At 48.6% G+C, this 21,384-nt stretch overlaps 1 protein-coding gene and 1 long non-coding RNA gene across 3 annotated transcripts in view; one reads left to right on the top strand and one right to left on the bottom strand.

Moving 5' to 3' along the window:
* LOC112551560 overlaps positions 1-2,212 on the top strand; it is a 31,771-nt gene extending 29,559 nt beyond the window's left edge. For both annotated transcript variants that reach the window (XR_003095861.1, XR_003095862.1), the window contains one exon: positions 1,543-2,212. This is a non-coding gene — a long non-coding RNA (uncharacterized LOC112551560). The remainder of the gene's footprint in view (positions 1-1,542) is intronic.
* SCUBE1 (signal peptide, CUB domain and EGF like domain containing 1) overlaps positions 1-21,384 on the bottom strand; it is a 356,000-nt gene that overhangs the window by 74,242 nt on the left and 260,374 nt on the right. The gene's annotated exons all lie outside the window — the stretch shown is intronic.

Genomic DNA, 21,384 nt, shown 5'->3' with positions numbered 1-21,384 from the left:
CCACTCAGAGCTACCTGCTGCCCTGGCCACACTTCCCCTGCAGGCGGGGGCAGCAGCAAGGGGCACAACCCTACGTGCTGCCCACGCTCCTCCCGTGCAGACAGGGGAAGTGTGACCTGGCAGCACAGAGCTTGCAGCAGCAGGCAGCTTCCCAGTGTGGCCCCTCTTGCCGCTTCGGGTCGCACACACTGTGCTCCCGGCTCTGTTGCCTCCCTGGAGCCCAGGGCTGGGTCTGGGTGGCAGCAGCTGTTTGCAGCTGTTCCAGGTTCTGTGTAGCTGCTGATAGCCATGGAGCTTGCAGCAGGGCTTCCATCCTCCCAGCCGCCTGCTGGAAGTAGCCCATGCTCCCGGCTGGCAGCAGCTACCCAGAGCTGGGGCCGGCTGCAGCTGGGAGACTGCCAACAGCTGCTGCCCTCCCACCCCGGCTCTAGCCCTGGTCCTGGGCTCCAGGAAGGTAGCAGGTGCTGGCACTGTGTCCATTGGGGCCGGGGCGGGGAGGCAGCAGATGTTTGTAGCCTGTCGGCTGCAGCTGGCCATGGCTCTGGGGTAGCTGCTGCCAGCCATGGTGCCTGGGCTGCTCCCATCAGGGCTTGCCGCTTCCCAGCCACCTGCTGGAAGCAGCCCAGGCTCCTGGCTGGCAGCAGCTATACAGAGCTGGGGCCGGCTGCAGTTGGGAGGCTGCCAACAGCTACTGCCTCCCCGCCCTGGCCCCGGTCCCAACACATGCCAAGGAAAATGGCCTTGTGTGCCATGTTCTGCACGTGTGTCGGGGGTTGCCTACTCTTGCTTTAGCTACTGCTCCTACACTGTGCGCAGAACTGGCCAGTTATGCCTCTGCACTGTGGGGTGGCAAGGAGATAGCAATGGAAGCGACCAGCATAGGGTATGAAGTAACAGAGAAGCTTGGTGACAACTTTACAACCCCCTACTATACTTCATCAGAGGGCTTTCTCCACTCTTGTAGCAGACATTTTCAGTGACATCACTACTCCCCTCCCCCCCCCAAACACACACCCCTCCTACTTCTAGACAGCAGCAGAGACAGTGGAAGAGCTATCAGGCCCGTGGGTCTTACCAGGAAGTTTCCACAAAGAGCTAGGACTGATCATCTGACGGGATTCTAGAAATGGTTTCAGTTTATTTAAAGGAGAACATTCATATCGTAGGGCCCTAGAAGCTGCTGGGAATGGAAACAGAATCAATAGCTAGATAAAATAATGAAAGAGAGTAAGTGAATGCAGGGGAGATTATTTGACTAGGGATTTTTAACATGATGGTTCTAAATCTGGACCATCCAGCTCTGCAGTCTTATCACAGTTATCTGTATCCTATTTCTTCCCTTTCCTGCTTGTTACACCTCTGAACTTAATTCCATTGTAAGTTTTTTACTTTTTTAAAGGGCAGGGATGACATTTTCCTGGTCTGGTACTTATCACAGCAGGATCCCGATACTGATTGAAATCTACTGGCACGTCTCTCATCTAGATGTAATAACAAATTACAGTGCACTGCTACCTCTAATCATGCCACTTCTTGTTATAGCCAAGTGTAACTATCTGATGTTAGCAGGAGCTGATTTGAACTAAACACATGGAAGGACCCAAGTCTTTGGTATGAACTTCATGATGAACTCCAGATGACAGAAGCCTCGTCTTGCGATTGTGCAGTAGGAAGGCACTGAGCTCTAATAAAGAAAGTATGAATAACTTTGTAACTTCTCCATAATGGATAATCAGAGAAGAGCTGACATGGCTGAGAAACAGGTCCAGCTGAAAACACTACCTTCAAACAGACTGTTATTGCAGTACAGAATGAACTGCATGTGCTAGCATATCCAGGGTAGCTAGCCTGGGCAACAAATAGCAGTGGCCCAGGCCGGTGGCATGTACCAGCCACTACAGTACAAGGTCTCTAAGAACCCTGGGTATAAACTCTGGTTTCTAACCATGCTAAAGCCTGTGCCATTATATTGTCATTGCTATTGTTCTTTGTGCTAGCTAGATGAATCTAACCCAGGTATGCTAGCAGATGCTGGATTAATGCATTCATTTTGCTGTGCAGACATAGCCACAGACATTCCTTTGCTGGTGTTTTACTCTCATGCCTGAAATTCCCTTTATTTGTTTTATGGCCTCACATCATTATGCTTAGATTGTCTTTGACATGCACTTTTGAAATAAACATTATTTATGATACCAAAATAAAGATCAGCTTGAGCCAGTTGGCTTGCGCATGGTTATTTTTAAGTGTGATTGTTGGACACAGTAAGTTAGAGGCAACACAAAAGGCTCCACAGTATAAGAAGTTCCTGGAAGGGTAGGATCTGCAGGAATAGTAAGTAAAAGTGAGACAAAGAAAGAGAAAGAGACAAAGAGAGAGAGAATTTCTGTAGCAAAGAATGCACAGAAATTGCACACTGGGTTTCTGTCAATGTTTAATGGGTGTCTTTACACATGCTCAGGGAGAGGGGCACTTTAATTAGAGTGACTTCTGAGAGCCACTCTTGGAAGCCACTCTAATTAAAGTGCCCTAAGTGTCTCTTGTATTCAGTGTCCTGCACTTCAAAATAGCAGTAGGGTGCTTTAACTACAGCTCACTCTATGGAGGTTTAGTTAAAATGCCCCTGTTGCTATTTTGAAGAGTGGGGATGCTGAATACATGTGATGATGAGGCAGCTGGAGCGTGCTAATTAGCACACTCCAGCAGACTCGATCAATCAAGTCTGCTCCAACATGTTCTAAGTAGAACATGTTAGAGCAGACATCGGGCATGTGTATAGTGCACTGTCACATTGGGCACCTATTTCAGCACACTGTTTCTGCACTTGGGCTTTCCTACTCTCTGTTGCTCTAAGCTAACTCTGTCTCTCTCTCTCTTCTTAGCATCCATTAGATGAGGGCTGTGTTATGACCAGATTCCTCTATTTATTAATATGCAACACCCAGTAGGAGGCAGTTAGTTTTGACTGCCATTATGTCCATTTTCTTACCATTGTTTTGCTAGCACAATCTAACATGCAATTAGAGTCAAATACTTTCCCAATGTTCTTAAGAAAACAAAGTACTTCCATCAAAAACATTGCCAAGATTTTATGAGCAAACATGTATCCTTTCCCAAAAATCAATCATTTTCCAAAGTGAAGGCAAGTTGAATTATCATCTACTGCCTTTATGGCAATAAACTGCTACTACTTCAAACGCTTAGACAGCAGCAGCTATACATCAAGAATGGAAGTGCATTAAAAGAAACTTAAGGCAGGTTTATTTGTTTCCCCATAAACATATGTGGTATAGCAGCCTGTGCTCTTCTCAAGCCAGTATTTACACAGCATTTCTGTAAGAGCAACTTAACAGCCTAATGATGCAAACATAAAAAGGCCTTTACCCTCTGGGTATTGAGCAAGGAATATTCCTTGTGTCCTGGGATACACTTGCTCTGAACAGATTTTGTAAAAGGAGGAAGGGATTATTTATTTATTTCCAAAAAAATCCCCAACTCCTCCACCCAAAAACCCTACATGAAAATCCACACTGCAATTATTAGGAGAAAGGGGGGGGAGGGGGAAATTTGGCAGTTGTATTTTGAGGCCAGCCTCCTGACAAAACAGCTTGCTGGCACAACTGGGTCTGACAGGGTTTGAAGTAGCTGGAATTGCTGCAACAGAGTGTAATTTGCGAAATGAAATCTAAAACATAAATCTTCCTTTTGTTTGCTATGTGCTGAATCCTTCATCCCTTGTTCATCCAAACTCAAGTTTTGTAGAGTGATGAGATAGAGTGAGGCTGTCCAGCTGGTGGCCTGTGGGCTGCATGTGGCCTGTAAGGGTTTAATCCATGACCTATGGGCTCTTACCCAGGTGCTGCTCACTCTATTGCTCTGCCTGTAGCAGCTGCCAAGATCTCTGGGGTTTCCTTTTGGCTTTTGATTCCTGTGCCTATCTGAGGGAGTGGTGCAGGAGCCTGTGGCTGGCATACTGGGGCAGGGGGAAGGGAAGTTGCCTGTGTACATGTACAGTGGAATGGCTGCTCAGATGCATGCTGGAGCAGTGGGGGGTACTATCCCCTTGGGTGCACAGTGTAAGGGGCACAGCTGCCTGCCCACCCATGCGTGCAGTGGTACGATGGAGCAAGGGCTGCCTGCATGCACACTAAAGCAGGAAAGGGATGTCAATGGCTAGGGACAGAAGTTACAAATAAACCAATTTAAGTTATCAGAAATTGGTTTAAAGCTGTAACAGAACAGAAGTTTAGTGCACATAAACCAGTTTCAAAATGTCTAAACTGGTATGAGATAAGTCGGATATTACATTCAACCATGTTTAGCTGATTTGGGTCAAGCTGGTTTATGGAACTTCTGTCCCAGACCACTTCTTGGTTTAAATTAAATCAGAGTCCCCCACATCCCAGCATACTTTTCAGCCCTGGGCTGGGCTGTTTGCTCCATAGAGCAGGGCTGGCCCTGCCACTCTCCTCCCCAGCCAGAGTTCCAGCTGGCTGAGAAGGAGGTGGGGGGCTGCAGAGTCCCCCTGACCACCACCCCTCCCTTGCTGCTCAAGCAGGGATCCCCACCTCCCATGGCAGGGGCCCCAGGGGCCTCTATTTATTAATATACAACACCCAGTTGACTGCCATTATGTCCATTTTCTTACCATTGTTTTGGTAAGTGTGTGGCACAGACCCCAGCCAGCATCTGGCCATACCCCTCGCCTCCCCAGATTAGCTAATGCTGAGAGAGGGGAGGGTGTGTGTGTGTGTGTGTGTGTGTGTGTGTGTGTGTGCAATTGCAATGTAAACAAAGGCAGACAAAACAGTGTCTGCTTAGGGCTAGAAACTAGTGTTTTGCAAACAAATGCACCCTGCAGATAAGAAGAGCTTGAAACCAATGAGAGAGATGCATTTGTTTTCTTTTGTAGGGCTTGATGGGTTGATAAGCTTTGTATTCTGATAAGCTCCCTGCTGGCTGCAATCTGTCAGTGTTCAAGAGGGGACAGAGAGAGGTGTAAGAAATGACCTGGTCTGCAATGAATGCGGTGCCTGTCAGTATGAAAAAGCAGGGTCAGGGAAATTGAAAAGCTCAGTATCATCAACAGATGCATACAATCCACACAAACAATCCTCCCTCCCCCTCCTGTCCTTGCCTCAGAGTGCTAGCTGGGGGCTGGGGGCTGGCAACACTCCCTGCCCCTTGAGTGGCAAGTGGAGGGGAAAAAGCCTGGTGAGGACTGCTTCCTCCTCCCCCTCCAGGCATACCCCAGTTGTGGACTATGCAGGCCAGGGTCGGGGTTTAAATCCCTCCATAATCATAGCAGCCTGCTGGGGCCTGGCCACCCCTCCCCCCACCCTCAGGTCAGCACTGTTGAAGGGAAGAGAGGGCTTGCTTTAGCACCCCGCCCCACAAGCTTCTAGCCTGAGCCACTTCAGGCATGTGCCCACATTTCCAGATTCAAAAGTGAATGTCTATTCATTTTCAAATCAGTTCAATCTCTGCAGGTTAGACTAATCTGTAAAGACTGAATCAATTCAGGCTTGGGCTATTTGAATGTCTGTCTCTAGCCAATGTGTACAGCAGAGGGTAGTGGGGGTGTTGTCAGCATGCAAGTGGAATGATGGGGGAGGTTGCCTGAATGAGGTGGAGCAACACAGTAAGGGCGATACCCCAGGGAGCCCTTGGCTTACATTACTGTGGCTCATGTGGTATGCATGGGCTCCATGGCTGGCAGCAGCTATGGAGAGCCTGGGCTGGCTGCAGCTGGGAGGCTGCAAACAGCTGCACTGGGGTCCAGAGCCCTGGCATCAGGTCCATGCTGGTGGCAACTGCATGAGCACCTCAGAGCGGATGGCAGAGGAGGGGCCGGGGTTGTGCTGCCTCAGGCCTCTCTCCTGCTGTCCGCTCTGAAGCATGCATGCAGCTCCAGAGTCCAGTGCAGCTGTTTGCAGCCTCCCAGCTGCAGCTGGCTCAGGCTCTGGGTAGCTGCTGCCAGCCATGGAGCCCAGGCTGCTTGCAGCAGGGCTTGCAGCCTCCCAGCCACCTGCTGGAAGCAGCTGAGGCTCCAGGCTGGCAGCAGCTGCCCAGAGCCCGAGCCAGTGGCAGCATGCTAAACAAAATGGCCTTGCGTGCCATGCTCTGGCAAGCATGTTGGGGGTTGCTGATCCCTGCCCTATGATTTTCTGTATAAAAAGGAAAACTCCCCCATGTTTCTTGTGCCATTTCCTGGGGCTGCAAAGTTGGCATACCATCATACAGGTCTGGTCAGTCCTCTAGGCATTCCATATTGCATTACTCCTCACCCCCCACTGCTGCAACTGGCTATTTTGGTATGCAGCCAGAACTCTGAGGGCTTTGCTTTTCCTTTTTGTTAGCTCTTTTTATAAATGAGCTCCTAGGAGCACACAAATATGCTGCACTTTGGCCTGCCTTGAAAGTGACCAAAAAGTTGGTTTGAAAAGTGTTTTAAATTTTTTATCGAGATCTTAAATTAGCAAGAGTCAAATCTTCCCTCCCACCAAGCATACAGATAGAGGTTTACACTGTACACTGAAGCAGGAATAGGGTGGAGAGATGAAGGAATCTTGTCTACACTGCCTCCAGGCTGTGTGTGCATGTGTACGCGAGTCCTACTGGGAAGCACACCTCACTCACTTGCTCCTATTCTTCCCCTACCGGATCCTAGAACTGAAGCCATGTAAACAGTTTAGAGCAGCCCTCAGCAGGCACCAGAAAAACAGTCTGAGAGTGGTGCAAGGACATAGGGCTGCTTTAAGGCAACTACTGTGCCTCATTTCTGATAGTCAGAGTGCACAGAATAGTAGCCATCAGGCAGTGCATCCCTGCTGGTAGTTCTCCCAGGCTTGCCCTGGAGGAGGGGTGGACAAGCTTTGAGAAGGGGTCAGGGAAACCCTGAAGGTGCAAATTCACTGATCTAGCACTGACTGTTTTCCCTGTGTCCTGCCATGAAAACCCCTCCATGCATCGGCTTGCTGGAAGTCCCCAGGCTCAGGGAAGCTGTCCCTGGCCTCCCTTCCATTACTTGCATGGCTGCATTCACCTGTGTGTTGACATGATGAGTGCAAGGGCTTTGGCACCAGACAGGAGCGCAGTATTCATCTGTAGAGGGTACCAGATCCTGGGTTGATCTATGGATGGTAGGATCTGTAGCATGTTGTAACAGTTTATAATATTGATTTGAAAGATACAACGAGGGCAATTCTATGTGGGATCGTCAAAGCTTTTCTACTTTTAGTAAGAACCAAAAAAACAAATCCATGTACCTTTAAAGGTGGGGGCTCTGGGTGGATGGATTTGTGGGGAAATTAAAGCATGCTAGACAATTTGGGATTTTCTTTCTGCATGACTGTACAAGGCCAACTACAATGAACTGGAGTCCTGCATTACACACCCATAAGAATAACAGCAGTGCCATGCTAAGGTGTACTCACCCACAATAGAGAATGCATGCATACAATCTTTATTCTCTTTAAAAACACAGTTGCTATTGTAGCCTGGGTGTACACAGGTTTGTACTTCCCTCTCCAATTGAGAGAATTGATGGCAGGCAGTGTGCTGTGGAGGGACACAACAGCCCAGCGGCTGCCTCTGTCCCCTATAGAGTCAGGTCCTGTCAATCAATTACTTACTATATACAGATTTATTATCACAACAAAACCATTAAAGAGTAAGGATATATATAAAATCTATGTACAAGTTTACAAAACAATAAACCCTATAATTAATATACGTATACAAATACACACACACACACACACACACACACACACAGATATACCACATCCAGTTTGGAGGGGGGTGGGGGGCGGGCCTCCCCTGTGGGGACCCTCTCTCCAGGGTAACTTACTACTACTCTGCAGTCCTGGAGGGTTGCCTCTTGTTCTCCAGGTCAAGCTCTGTCCCTGCTGGGTTTTCCTGCCGCCTGACTTTGCTGCTGCCATCCTGGCTTAGGGCCACAGGCACCATTGTGTATAGTGGATGCTTCACCTTGTGCTAGGGGTTGGAGGCCTGGACAGCCTTGTGCAGCACCGGGGTTTAGTCTGTTCCCAGACTCTCTGGGCTGAGCCATCTGCACTAAGCTGCTGCCCTGTGTCAGCAGCTGTAGACCCGAGCCACCTTAAGCAGCTCCCAGGGTCTCTCACTCTCCATGCAGCACCTCCTGCACTGAGCTCCCAGCCTTGTTCCAGGGGTTGAGGACCTGAGCCACCCCAGGGCCTCCAAAGATCCTGCTCCATGCACCGGCCTGTGCACTGTGCCTTGGTCACACGCCAGAGGTTGCAGACCCGAGCCACCTCATGCAGCTCCCAGGGTCTGGACGCCATGTGTCATGCTGCGCACCGAGAACCTACCTGCTGGAGCCGTCCCCCGCTCCCCACTGATAGAAGTCTTCAGGGGCTCTTCCTGAGCTACTGCTTCACCCTGTTCAGCAGCTATCCTCAGTAATTTTAAGCCCCACTTTTCTCTCTTCTCAGTCCCTGATGCATCTGCCACTTGTGCTGGCCATGCAGCTCCTTTTATATTCTCCAGGGCTCCACCCCTGAAGTCTTCCAGACCTGTCAGTTTGCAGTCTTCAAACAGGTCTGAGGGAGCTCTTCTCCCCCTCCCCTCAGGAAAGGGGTGTGATATTATTTCTCTTGCTGCCTGATTGGTGGATGGGTTCCACCAATCAAAACAACAGGATTCAAGCCTGGGGTTCAACCCAAGCTCTGAAAGGAACCTTCACTGTCCCCGGTGAAGGGTGAACATGAGCCCAATGATTAGTGGGTCCACAGAGCAGAGATGGGCACCACTCCGGGCACCCCGGGGGCATCATACGTAAACCGCCTTATGGGCCATCTGTCACACCTGGGGTGAGGAGTGCTGTCTTGCTCGGGGCTCCATGAAGGCCCAGGGGATGTAAGCCTTATCTCACTCCTGGGTTCCCCTCTACTGGTGGAGGGAAGCGGTGAGGCTGTCTGTCCATTACAGCAGGCAGGTAAGTCGCCCTCTCTGGCAGCCCCTGCAGGTGAAGTTTCATGAACATCAGCTCCCTAATTCGGCTCACCTTCCCAGATGGAGGTCCCCAAGATGGGGTGGAACTCTGAAGGATACTATCCGTCAAAATTCGAGTCTGAATCCGACTCTTCCGGGGATGCCATAGGTGTGGGGTTCCTCTCAGGTGGCCTCCCTCAGCTCAGGGGTCGATGCGCTGTTGTGGGGGCTCCCTCTCAGGAGGTCAAGGCCCCACCAGCTCCCCCACGGGCAATAGGAGGTTTCTGTGCACAAGCTGTCTGTGCCTGGGCCCAACCTCTGGGGCAATTTCATACACAGGGAGATTCCCCATCTGCAGGACCATGGTGTAGGGTTCTGCTCTCCACCTGTCAGCAATTTTATGTTTCCCAGTTAACCCTAGGCTCCTCAGAAGTACCCAATCTCCGGGGTGTAGTCCCTGCCCCTGGACGTGAGCATCATAGTTCCTTTTATGGCACTGCTGATTCCTCCCTGCGGTGTCAGCCGCCAAATGGTAGGCACGCCACAGCCAGTCCTTCACTTGCTGGGTGTACTGCCCATGGGTTAGGTGCTGCCCATAAGCTCTCTCCACTTCAAAGCACAAGTCGATGGGCAGCTGGGGCTGTCGGCCAAACATTAGGAGATACAGGCTGAAAACCCCATGGCGTCGTTTTGGGTAGAGTTATAGGCATGCACCAAATAAGATGTATGCTGGCTCCATGTGACTTTTTGTTCTTGCTGGAGTGTACCTAGCATATTTAGCAAGGTGCGGTTGAACTGCTCAGGCTGAGGATCCCCTTGAGGATGGTACGGGGTGGTTCGGGACTTTTGGATCCCTGCAACAGTCAGCACTTCCAGCAATAATTTGCTTTCAAAATCCCGCCGCTGGTCAGAATGAATCTGCGCTGGCAACCCAAACACTGAAAAATATTTTTCCCAAAGTACTTTGGCTACCGTTTGTGTGGTTTGGTCCCAGGTGGGAAAAGCCTGTGCATACCAGGTGAAGTGATCAGTTACTACTAATATAGTTCCTTTCTGATTCCCCTCTCACTCAATAGAAAGAAAGTCCATACATACCAACTCCATAGGCTGGGAGCTCTGTATAGTATGCAAATAAGCAGTTTTTGTAGACATTTTACACACCGGTCGCATGCAAGGTACTTGGTTTTTATGTCCTTAGCCATTCTTGGCCAGAAAAACCTCTCCTGAGCTAAAGCCAATATACGCTCCATTCCCAGGTGCCCAAAGTCATCATGCAGGGCCTTAAGAGCCAAGGCCCAATGCCTTTGAGAAAGAACCAGCTGCCAAACACCTTCTTCCCTTCGACGTCCTGCACCTTGGAATGTAGCACCCCATCGAGTAGCTGGAGCGTCTCCCACTCCCACAATAGGAGGCGGCCACTGAGCTGTTGTGTCCCTCCAGAGCACACAGCCCTGCCAATAACTCCCTCAATTGGAGAGGAAAGTATAAACCCGTGTACACCTGGGCTACATTTTGGGGGCTCACACAGGATTTTATTGGCAGGTTTTTAATTTTGTGAAGAGCTCTATACCCCTATAGAGTAAAGCAAGGAGAAAACATGTCCCATGCACCAGGAAGAGATGATGTCAGGGAACTCCCAGGAACCAGTGGGGCAACAGCCTCAAGCAGCATCACCCAGGAATGGGCTATGGCTATGCAGCAGGTCCTTAGGGAGCTGGCCAGCTGCTTTGATGACCAGGCTGCATATAAAAGACTAAGAAACTTTTCTGGGAACCTCCCAGTCCCCACCAGAGAGGAGGGCTTTGAATCCTGGGCTGCCCATGTACAAGAGACTCTCATGACATGGCAAATACTGGATGAAGAAAAACGTCGTCATCTTCTGGATGTGCTGTGAGAACCGGCATTTGGGGTAATCAGGACAGCCAAGTTCCAGAACGCCAGCATTACCACTCAACAGTGCCTCCAGACACTGCAAGATGTGTTCAGATGATCCACCCAGGGTGGAGGGGTCTATTATGAACTACTCAGCACCTTCCAGCCCAAGGGCGAGGCTGTTTCCTCATACCTTCTTCGACTAGAACAGGTGTTACAGCAGGTGGTGGCCCAAGGGGCCCTCAATGTGACTGAAGTTGACCGTACAAGGCTCCGGCAAGTACAATCAGGGGCCCGCTGTAGTCTACCCCTCATTAGGGATCTCAAATTGGCTGGACGTAAAAATAGCCCTCTCGGTTTTACAGCTGGGATAGAGAAAGAGGTATCCACTGTTGCACTGGTATGCCCTGATCTGGGGTGGATGAAAGGAGCCTCTCTTATCATTGGGACTAACTCCAGCATATTCCAGGTGTTAGCCCAGTACTGTAGGCAGCAGGTGGGCCCAAGCTATCAGAAACCGCTTAAAATGCATACCCTGTGCCTATGCCAGGTGGGAACAAAGGGGTATGGGAACTAGCTCCCAGGTCCTGGGGACCTTAGAATTCTCTGGGGTTACCCCTCAGAGGATCCTCAGGAAAGGTCAGTGGGCCCTGCCCACAGTTTGTAAGTGGGAACAGTGACCCCAGCAAGCAGGGTTGGTAGTGGTAGAGACCTACCCTGGGAAAGGGGGACCAGGGAATTTGAAGGTTCCAGAAGGGGTGTTTGAAACCCAAGGTCTGAACAAGAGTCCAGTTAATGTTATTGTGGTCAACCTCACCATGGGGGATGTTGAGGTGCACCCGGGGCAAAAGGTGGCTACTGTAAGGATAGCTGAAGTGGTAGGCTGGATGCCATAAGGTGACTCCCCACTTGTCGACTCCAAAAGATTTTTTGCGGGGGGGGGACTCCCCTGTGCCTGAGGCATGGAAGGCCTGGCTCCGAGAGAAACTGCAGAACAGATCTAATGTTTTTTTCCCTGCATGAGGGGATGTGGGGGATGCTAAGGGTGTCGAGCATCAGATCCACCTTAGCGACCCACGTCCTTTCCACGAGAGATCTTGCCGCAATCCATTAGCCGAGATGGGGGAGGTCAGGTGCCACTTGCAATAGTTGCTGGATCACAAGATTATCACGGGATCGAAGAACCCTTATGCCTCTCCCATAGTCATTGTAGGACAAAGAATGGTGGTCCGAGAACGTGCATTGACTACCGCCCCTTAAATGCATGCACTGTGATGGACCAGTACACAGTCCTGCGAGTACAGGAAGCCCTGGATTGTCTGGTAGGCAGCAAGTGGTTTTCTGTACTTGACCTGCATAGTGGTTATTATCAGATTTCTCTGAGGGAAGCTGATAAGGAGAAAACAGCTTTCATTTATCCTCTGGGATTTTACCGATTTGAAAGCATGCCCTAAGGCATCTCAGGTGCCCCAGCTACCTTCCAGAGGCTCATGGAAAAAGTGGTTGGGGATATGCACCTGACCCAGGTATTAGTGTACTTGGATGATGTCATTGTGTTTGGCCAGACCCTGGAGGAGCACGAGGGCTGCCTTCTTTGTGTACTGGATCTCCCTCCCCCAAGCCTTACTCCCGCCAGCCCTGCTCCCCCTGTCCCAACAGAGACCCCCCCGATGAAGCCTATTTGCAATGCAGAAGTGCTATAGGCAACTGATGGGTCTCAGAAGCAGCAAAATCACATGGCTAGTGGGGAGGGGTCTACAAAGCCTTGGATAAGAGCTCCCTGCAGGGTGCTCCTCTCTTGCTCAGATACCAGGTGATGTTGCTGTGCTCTGTATGTGCTTCAACACTGTGTCTGGCTGTTTTCCCACTATGGAGCTTTAGTCAGCTCCAGCTGCATTTTTTTTTTTTGGTAGATGGCTGAAATTTTTATGGACAAGTAAGAGCCTGGGGTAGCATGGGCACTAAGGCACATGGTTGACAGCCCAGAGTTTGCAAGTTTGAGACCATAGCAGATGGGCTTATGGCATGCCATGTCAGATTCCAACAAATCTGTGAATTCTACTAAACTTGGGAGCTGACAGACATGTAGCTCCCTGTTCTAATTCATGGTGCTTCACAGAAATTGAAGTGCTGGAGCTGGGGAGTCAGGGATTGAGCTCCATGGGTGTGGGAGTGAGATCCCCTTTGGGCTAGAAACAGAAGTTACACATAAACTTATGACTTAAAACAGTTTAAACCTGTATAACCTGGGCAGTACTCCAAAAGGTACCCCCTCTCCAATTGAAGGGATCAAAGCAGGTGCATAAGTGCTGTGGGAGGTGTAGGGACTCTCCTCCCCCTATAGAGCAGAGCCAGATCACCAATGGGGACTTAACCAGATACCTTTTAATGAGGGAACAATACTGGGAACATAACAGGCATAATCAGGGGGTATAGTGGACACTACAATGCCCCAAGGGGGCAGGATTCAACAAAGGTTAGACACTTACAATCATTGACAAAAGACAGGGTTAACAAAATATAAAACACAAACAGCAGAGCAAACAATACTGGTTGGGGAAAATATAAAAAAAGGCACAAAATACAAAATGTCAAAGGAAAAAGAAATATAGGGCCTAGGTACCTGGAAGGGGAGAAAACACAATGGCCCCTTTTTACTGCAAGAGGAATTTTTCCTTGTTAGCTCACTCACTCCAAGTCACCAAAGCTAGGACTTAAACTCAGATCTCCCATGTGGTAGGCAGAAACACTACCACACAGCCACCAGTACTGGTACTATTCCAAGCTGCTAGGGGTCTTGACCTTCCTGGTGCCCTGGCCTCATGTCAAGCTGCCGGATCTCCAATTGGAGGAGCTAGAAGCCAAGCTGGGAACCTCTCAGGTCACTGCTCAGATCCTTGCTGGAGTGGGGAAGCCTCTCCTGCTGGCCACAGCTTCTCGTAGGGGATCCTGGAGCCCAGCAGAAAGCCTCTCCTGCTGGCCACACACTGTGCTGCTGAGGGTCCAACTGCTGCCTGCAGGTCCCACTCCTTCAGGCTCTTCTGGGGCAACTGCTCCTGCCCCGCTGGCTCAGCTCTTGCCAGCTCTTTGAAACTCCTTCCTTGTGGTCCCTCGCTGGTCTCTTCCCCAAGTCAGCTGCGCTGCCCCTTTTATCCCCCTCCAGGTGACCCAAGGGGCCAATCAGGGGACATGAGGGGTGAGTCTCTGGGGCCTGATTGGTGAGGAAAGGGAATCCCAAGTCCTCCAATCATCTTTTACCCCTTCAAAACCTCTGGGTCAAATCATTACCAGATTGGTGACGAAAGGGAATCCCAAGTCCTCCAAACATCTTTTGCCCTTTCAAAACCCCTGGGCTAGGTCACTGCCAGCTAGCCCATCACACCTGTAACAACAGAAGTTCAGTGTACATAAACCAATTTCAAGATGGCTGAGAGTGGTTTAAGATAGACCTGGTTGAATGTAGCATCAGACTTAACTGATTTGGACCAAACTGGTTTATGAAACTTCTGTCCCAGGCCCTTTCCTAGTTTAAGTTAAATCACAGTCTCCAAGCATGCTCTCCAACCTTGGGCTGGGCTGGACTGTCTGCTCCAGCAGAGAAGGGGTGGGGGCAAACCCTGGTCTGGGGGCAGGGAGGGGCGTTAAACTTCCCTTTCCCAGGGCACAGAGCTGCCCTGCTAAACAACTTACTGCTGGCTGTGACTGTGGTCTACAGATCCCAGAGGCACCTGGAAGCAGGAAAAAGTGATGAGCAACCCTTGGGAGTTCTGCTGCTGCGGTTTTGGACTGAAAATCCCAGATGTCTAGCAGGCAGCAGCAAGAGGAAGTAAAGCTGGTAGGCTTTGTGGCCTCAGCAGGGGCTAGCAGGCCTGCAGTTTTGACCTCACTGTGGCTTACCACATACACGTGACATGAGTTTTGCTTTCAAGACTTTGGGGTGCAGTTTCCCTGAACCTCCTGCACCTACCTCCTTGAAACTTGGCAGGCTTCATGCCCTCAGAAGCGGCTACCATTTCTGCAAGTTTCATCCAAATCAGAACAGAATTGATAAAGTTATAGGCTGTTTTGACCTTCCCCATTATATCCTATGAGCGTAACATTGAAACAGGGTCAAAACGGCAAAACTGTTTCAACGGAACAGAACAACCATTTCAAATTGAAACAAAATTCAAAGCAGAATACTGTTTTGTCAAAACGTTGAAATGGAATGCTGGTATTTTGCACAGCTCTACTAATGTCTATTTATTTCCCCCCCCTCAGCTTAATCTGTGCAGTTTAAACTTACCTGCCTTGAACTGAATTGATTCAGCCTCAGGAATGTTGCCTGTTTGTACTTAGCCTTGGAGCAAATCCAGTGGAGGAGCTTCCCCCCACAACCCTGCCCTCCCGCCTCAGCTCTGGTATTGTCTGCAGTAAGGGAGGGGGAATGTGCTGTGGGCTGGGGCTCGCCCAGCCTGACGGGGAGGGAGGTCCAATCCACCCGCTCCCCTCCAGTTTAGGCTGGGCAAACCCTAGTCCTTAGCACACTCCCCCTCCCTTCCTGCAGACAGCACTGGGGTGTATTAGCCCAGCCCCGATTCTGTGCAAGGATCAACAAAAGTTAGATGAAAGTGCTCTGCTTTGGAGTACCTTCATCTGATCCCTCATAATGAGGGTTAATTTGTTGCATGATCAGCCACTTTTAAAGTGCTCTGCAGCTGTGCATTTCTTCATGGCATGGCTGTAGAGCACTTCCGGGGGGGGGGGGGGGGGTTGGGGAAAAAATTACCTGCAAGATAGCTCCACTGTGTAGGAAAAAAATATGAGATTTTAGAGCTAAGGCTTGAAGTTAAACATGATGCTTTATTTTTGCAAAATGCTTCTGTATTCAACATGGCTTGCTAACAGTTTCTGCATATAGGTTAAGGACAGCTTCACACAGAGTTTCACCCCCGCACGCACCTGTTCAATGACCTAGAATTACACAAAGATAAGGGGTTACTAAAGGACATTGAGTTTACCACAGCTTCCCCAACACGCATGCGCCTTCATCTATCCCATAATAAGTTAGGTCTAACTTAAAAGGCCCTGACATCCTGTGGAAACTTAGACGTAATGGTAAAAGTGTAAAACTGCCTATAGTTGTAAGACACGTCACAGTTCTTAGTTTAGGTAAGCTATAAAAAGACCCTTAGACAAAGACTGAGGGTCGACACCGCTTTGGGTTACTCAACCCCTCTGTCGACCGATTGCGCAATCAATAAACTTGTAATGGACTCAGCCTGAGTGTGACTCCGCTCCTTGAGGTGTTTGGGAAAGGCCTCCAGGGGAACGAAACTAGCAATTTATGCAACAGGGTGATCACATGAAAAAAAGTGTCACTTCTGTCACTGCATCTTGACATACAAAGAGGAAGGAAAGGATGGACAGATGCTTTTAGCCCGATATTTTATTGACCGTCTGTAAATTTATAGATAGTAGCCCTACCTTCCTCTTAACAGGAAATCTTAATGTTGATCTTCAATAGGGACTGGCTTAAGTCCTAAATCATGAGCTCCAGTGTCCCTTCCAAGCAAAGGGCTCCCATAGAAAATTCCTCTCAAACTTATGATTAATTTCTTGAGCCAGTAGCACAAGTGCTGCAAAGAGGATTTAGGGACATGGAAGTCTATTTGTTTGTCTTCATGATTAAGTAGAAAGGCTTTTTTTTTTTTTAAATAGCCTCAACCAACATGGCAGGTCCCATCTCCTGACAAACAAACCCTTAACAGGAAATATTTACACTCTATGTCCAAGGCATGCACTGTTTATAGGTCTGAACCAAATGAACGGGGAAGTGTACACAACACACTGCAGTACCATGCAGTTAGAATAGCTCATGTCCAGGAACAGTATAGCCGCATGGGCTATAGCTGTATGAGCATGGCACCCTGCCCTGATTAATATATCCTGGTTCTCATTAGCTTGAGTGAAGCATGGGCTCTATTGCTTCCAGTTCCAAAGTTAACTGGAGCTAGCCTGATCATCTCCATGCAACCCTGCATTGAACTGCACAGATGCACCTTTAAAAGCATTTTTATGAGGCCTGGGGGAAAATGGTCTTGGAAAGAGAGCATTTGGATAGGAAGCCCACTTTGTCCGAGACAGGGAAATCACCTTAGCCTTTCCATTGAAAAGGTGGCAGAATTGACCAAAGGGTTCTGTAGAACCACCTTCCCCTCCATCCCCTGCCTATCGCTTATTCTGACTGCATCATTTAGTACATTTGCAGGTGAACCACTATAACCTAACTGTGCAGTGTAAGAGAAATTGTCTGATCAGGCTCCCAATCTGGTAAGGGAACACCTGCAGACTCTCTTAACCCAAGCAGGGCTCGTTTCCCAGCTGAGACTCGAATAAGCAGGAGACGAGGGTGTGGTCTTTTCAGTTTATTCGGCCGAAGGCCCCCTGTCCTCATAAGGGCAGAGAGACCCCGACTGCAACTCAACACAAATTTATAAACTTTAGTTACATAAGCTCCTTCATAACGCATGCGCAAAACTCAGAGGAAATCACCAAGATGGCTTGGCTTTGCTCACCCCACATGGTTGGGCCCAATCACCTTGTTTGCCCGCCTATATTGACAGATCATGGCAATCTTACTGCAAGGTTGCATCAGCCAGCATTGACCAAAGGTCATACAAAGGTCACATTGATTTTCCAACAATATTTTCTAACAGCAGCAATAGGTTTAGTGAAATGTGCCTATAATGCACTGGGCCAGACTGTTGCCCAAGATCAACTTCCAGTCAGTACATTTTACATCCTCTAGTGATCTGATACACCCTGTCCAAGCTGAATAAGAGTAATTACTGAAGAATTCCCTTAATTTATATCAGTGCAGCTCTTATTTCTGACTTAAGTGAGAAGCCAAAACAGCCCTGTACATTTTCAACTCTTGAAGACCTGAAGCTTGCAGAATTTCTTCATTAGTACAGCAAATACACAGAGACTAAGGGAATAGTCAGACAGCAGGTTTGTCAGTTTTCCAGCTGCTAGGCCCAGTCTCCAAAGCCCCTCTAAAATTTACAGCTATGCAGTGTTCTCTTCCCTCCCTTGGGGACAGAGTAAGCCTTGATGGCTTTATAATACTCCTTTCCACAGGCTGAAGTTCAAAGGCAACCACAAGGATCCCTGCTCAAACAGGAGGGATGTGTGGGCACAGGTAAAAAAACCCAAACAAAAACAACAACAACAAAAAAAAAAAAGAGGGGGGGGGGGGGGGGGGGGAAGTGGCACTGAATTCAAAAAAGCTTGAACAAGAATAGTCCTCTCTGAAGTGAGCATGTATTAGACACAACAATTTGCAACCTCAAGCACACAAAAATAGCCAAAAGTCTTTGCCTAACCTAAGATAAAGTCCAGTGGAACACAGTGGGAACACACAGAACTAAGTCTAACTTAAAATGGAAGGTAATAAACCAAAAAGACAAGAGAAAGCCTTGCACAAGTCTTATATAATTCTGAGGGCAGAGCATCTCCTTACAGCCAGGTATTCAGAAAGTCCTTGCTTAGGTATTCCCATCTCCCACCTTTTACAGGTTCTGCTTTATAACGCAAGTGTAGTGCTCTGCTTTTTTGGGGTCACACAAGCTCAAGCTGTCTGTGACCCTCTCCTGTTCTTCTGTCTCCAGCACATGCATGTGACGATTGTGCTAGGTCTTTACCAACACCTCCCACCTCTCAGTCTGGTCCTGCTGAGCTTACACGTGGCAAGGGACCAGCCCAGCCTCTTCCTCTTCCCCCTCCCCCTCCCCCTCCCCCATGGCCTGGGGGAGTTGAGGGGAATTATGTCCCCTCCTCCTCTCCTTATCAATTGCTTGTATTTCTCCCTTATGCCCCATCATGAGCCCCAAGGTGAACTAGGAACAACTTCCTGCAAGTACCATCAGTACACCAGGGCTGCTTGGTGAAACATGGAAGTTTGTTCTTGGCAGTTACTCCTCAGCTCTGGGACTCCCTCCCTCTTGCAGCCTACTGGAGAGTGAGCATCTTTCAGAAGTGATGCAAGATCTTTCTATTTGGGCAGGTCTTTAGCAGATGAAGTTAAGCTGAGATATTGTTCAGGAAGTTTGTTTAACATGGATAATCTAGTTGTCTTTTAAATTGTTTTGTTTTTTGTTGCACTCCTGTTTTATAAAGTTATTTTGTCCTCTTATTGCAAGCTGGCTGGAGTCTTTGTTGGGAAGGACAGCATAAAAATCAAACTGTAACTGCTGCTCCATTTGCAGCAGGGCTCAGGATCCCTGCAAAGTCAGAGCAGGAAAGTCTGCAGAAAGTTGTTACTTGCAGGGGAGGGAACTCAGCCAGGCTCAGAGAAGGAAAGGAGCCCGGGACCACAGAGCTTGGGGAGGAACCATCCTGCAGCATGCCTGTGAAGTGAACTTGCCCTTAGTGACAGGGAGAAGATAACCTGGTATCCTTTTCCCCCCACCTCTGTGAGGCAGAGGGACACATGTAGAGGAAAAAAAAAAAAAAGAGTGGTAAGATACCACAGACAGCTGGAGTAGAGGAGAGCTGCTCTTCCCCATGGAGGCTCTAGCAGAGAGCACGACTTTCAAAGCAGCAACACCAGCCATGGTTATTGTATTGTGTTGCCAGTGTGAAGGAGAGCTGATGTTTGTGCTAACCCTGTGTGCTCCTACTGAAATTCACTGGAGTCTCAAGGCTTAAACTGGGGAATTGTACTGAGGGTGTCCTTGATTCAGTTTGTATAGTGTTTTAGTTAATTGATACCTGCCTTCAACAATCAGATTATTGATATCCTGTTCTGTTATTAATCTCATTCATATGTGGACTGTTTTGTAAATAAACAGTGTAGATAGTTAGACTGTATGTACTCCAGTGTGTGGGGAAACCACAAGAAAGTACTCCATAGAGAGGTGGCCCCAGCCTTAGGGGCTGGGAGGTTGACTGAGGCCATTTGACAGCACATGACCTTGAATCCGGATATGGCCGCAGACAGTACCGCAGCTAGGGTTACAAGACAAACATATAAAAAAAAAAATCATGGTCCCGTTCAAGTTAGTCTGGCAAGACTCCCATCATCACCTTATGATTTTTTTTCTGGGCTAAATATTGGCCTGAAAAAAAAAGAAAAAGAATTTACCCTGAATCATTTTGGTGCAATAATAAACCTCTTCAAATTAGCTGAAACAGTTCAGTTAATCCACTCACCATTGTCCCAGGGCACTCCAGTAGTTTTTCAGAAGCTCTCACAAATATACTGTTTCTGGGTGCTGACCAGATAGTGCAAGATACTGTTTACTACACAGGTATCAAACTCAACTCTTGCCCCAGGCTAGATCCAGCCCGTGGGGCTCCTTGTGTGCTGGGTCTACACCAGAGCACAGGGTAATTCTGGTGATGGTGGCAGCAGCAGCGACTCCACCTCCTGCTGTGTGCATCACACTGGAGCTCAAGATGGTCCTGCCAATGGGGCAGTAGCTCTAGCATGAAGTACTCAGTGGTGAGTTCAGCACAGGTCATGGGGCATAAGGTGATGGCAGCAGCAGGGTTGGCAGCCAAGGAGTCGTGGGCTGAGGGCCAAGCCACCCTCTTGCTTGCCCTCCTGCCATTGATTGTAATGTCTACCAGGGGCCAAGGACCCTTGAGGGGGAGGCACTCCCCTGCCCCCCCACCCTAGCCACACCCATCAGCTTTTGGTGGCCTGTTGGCAGTACAAAGGGCTGGATACATCAGTTCTGCAGGCAGGATCAGGCATATGCGCATGTACGTTTGACACCCCTGCTTTAGTACTTGTATGAGGGGAGCAAATTGTTAATGGAACTTAAATGGATTTATCATGTCTAATGTGGATACAATGAATGACTGGGGCTTAAAACTGGTCCAGTACGCAGGTACTTATTACAAATATTTTCCTAGTATTGACAAGTCTGTGTACTGAATTTTATTGCCATCCATGACCCCAGTCTCATATCCTTACATGTTTGGGGTAACTTGGGATGTGTAAGGAGCACAGGGATACTCATTACATTTGTGACCCTTGACTGTGGAATTGTTCTTCCCTGGAAGTTAGGCTGAACCCAGTTGTTGCCAGCTTAAAGTTATACTGCATAACTTTTGGCTCTGTATAAAACTTCTGCTAAGAATCAGAAACACAAAATGGGCAACTGGTTGCTCTAGATTAGAAAATAAGCCACTGCAGTTTGCTTTGTCTCAGGTTAGCTTGACTCCTTTTCTCCAACAGTTTAAATCTACGGCTATGTTCATAAAAAGCTATACTGAACCCCACGGCAATGGTTTTGGTGTCACCACAAATAATAAAAATACAGACTTGAAGTGAATGCAGTCCATGAAATTATTCCAAAAATAGTTATTTCCACAAACATTCACAACCTGCTCATTACAGAAGTAAAAAAAAAAAAAAAAAAAAAAAAAAAAAGCCACATGGTCCACTGTGCTAACATGGGTAAGTCACACCAGTTCCTGTAAACAGTGACCTGGTTAACATAACATTCACTTGCCTTAGACTTGCCATCCTGAGCAGTCAGGGAC

The sequence above is a fragment of the Alligator sinensis genome, unplaced genomic scaffold (genome assembly GCF_000455745.1).
Source record: "Alligator sinensis unplaced genomic scaffold, ASM45574v1 scaffold292_1, whole genome shotgun sequence".
NCBI classification, from domain to species: domain Eukaryota; kingdom Metazoa; phylum Chordata; order Crocodylia; family Alligatoridae; genus Alligator; species Alligator sinensis.
This window is presented reverse-complemented; position numbering and strand designations above follow the sequence as displayed.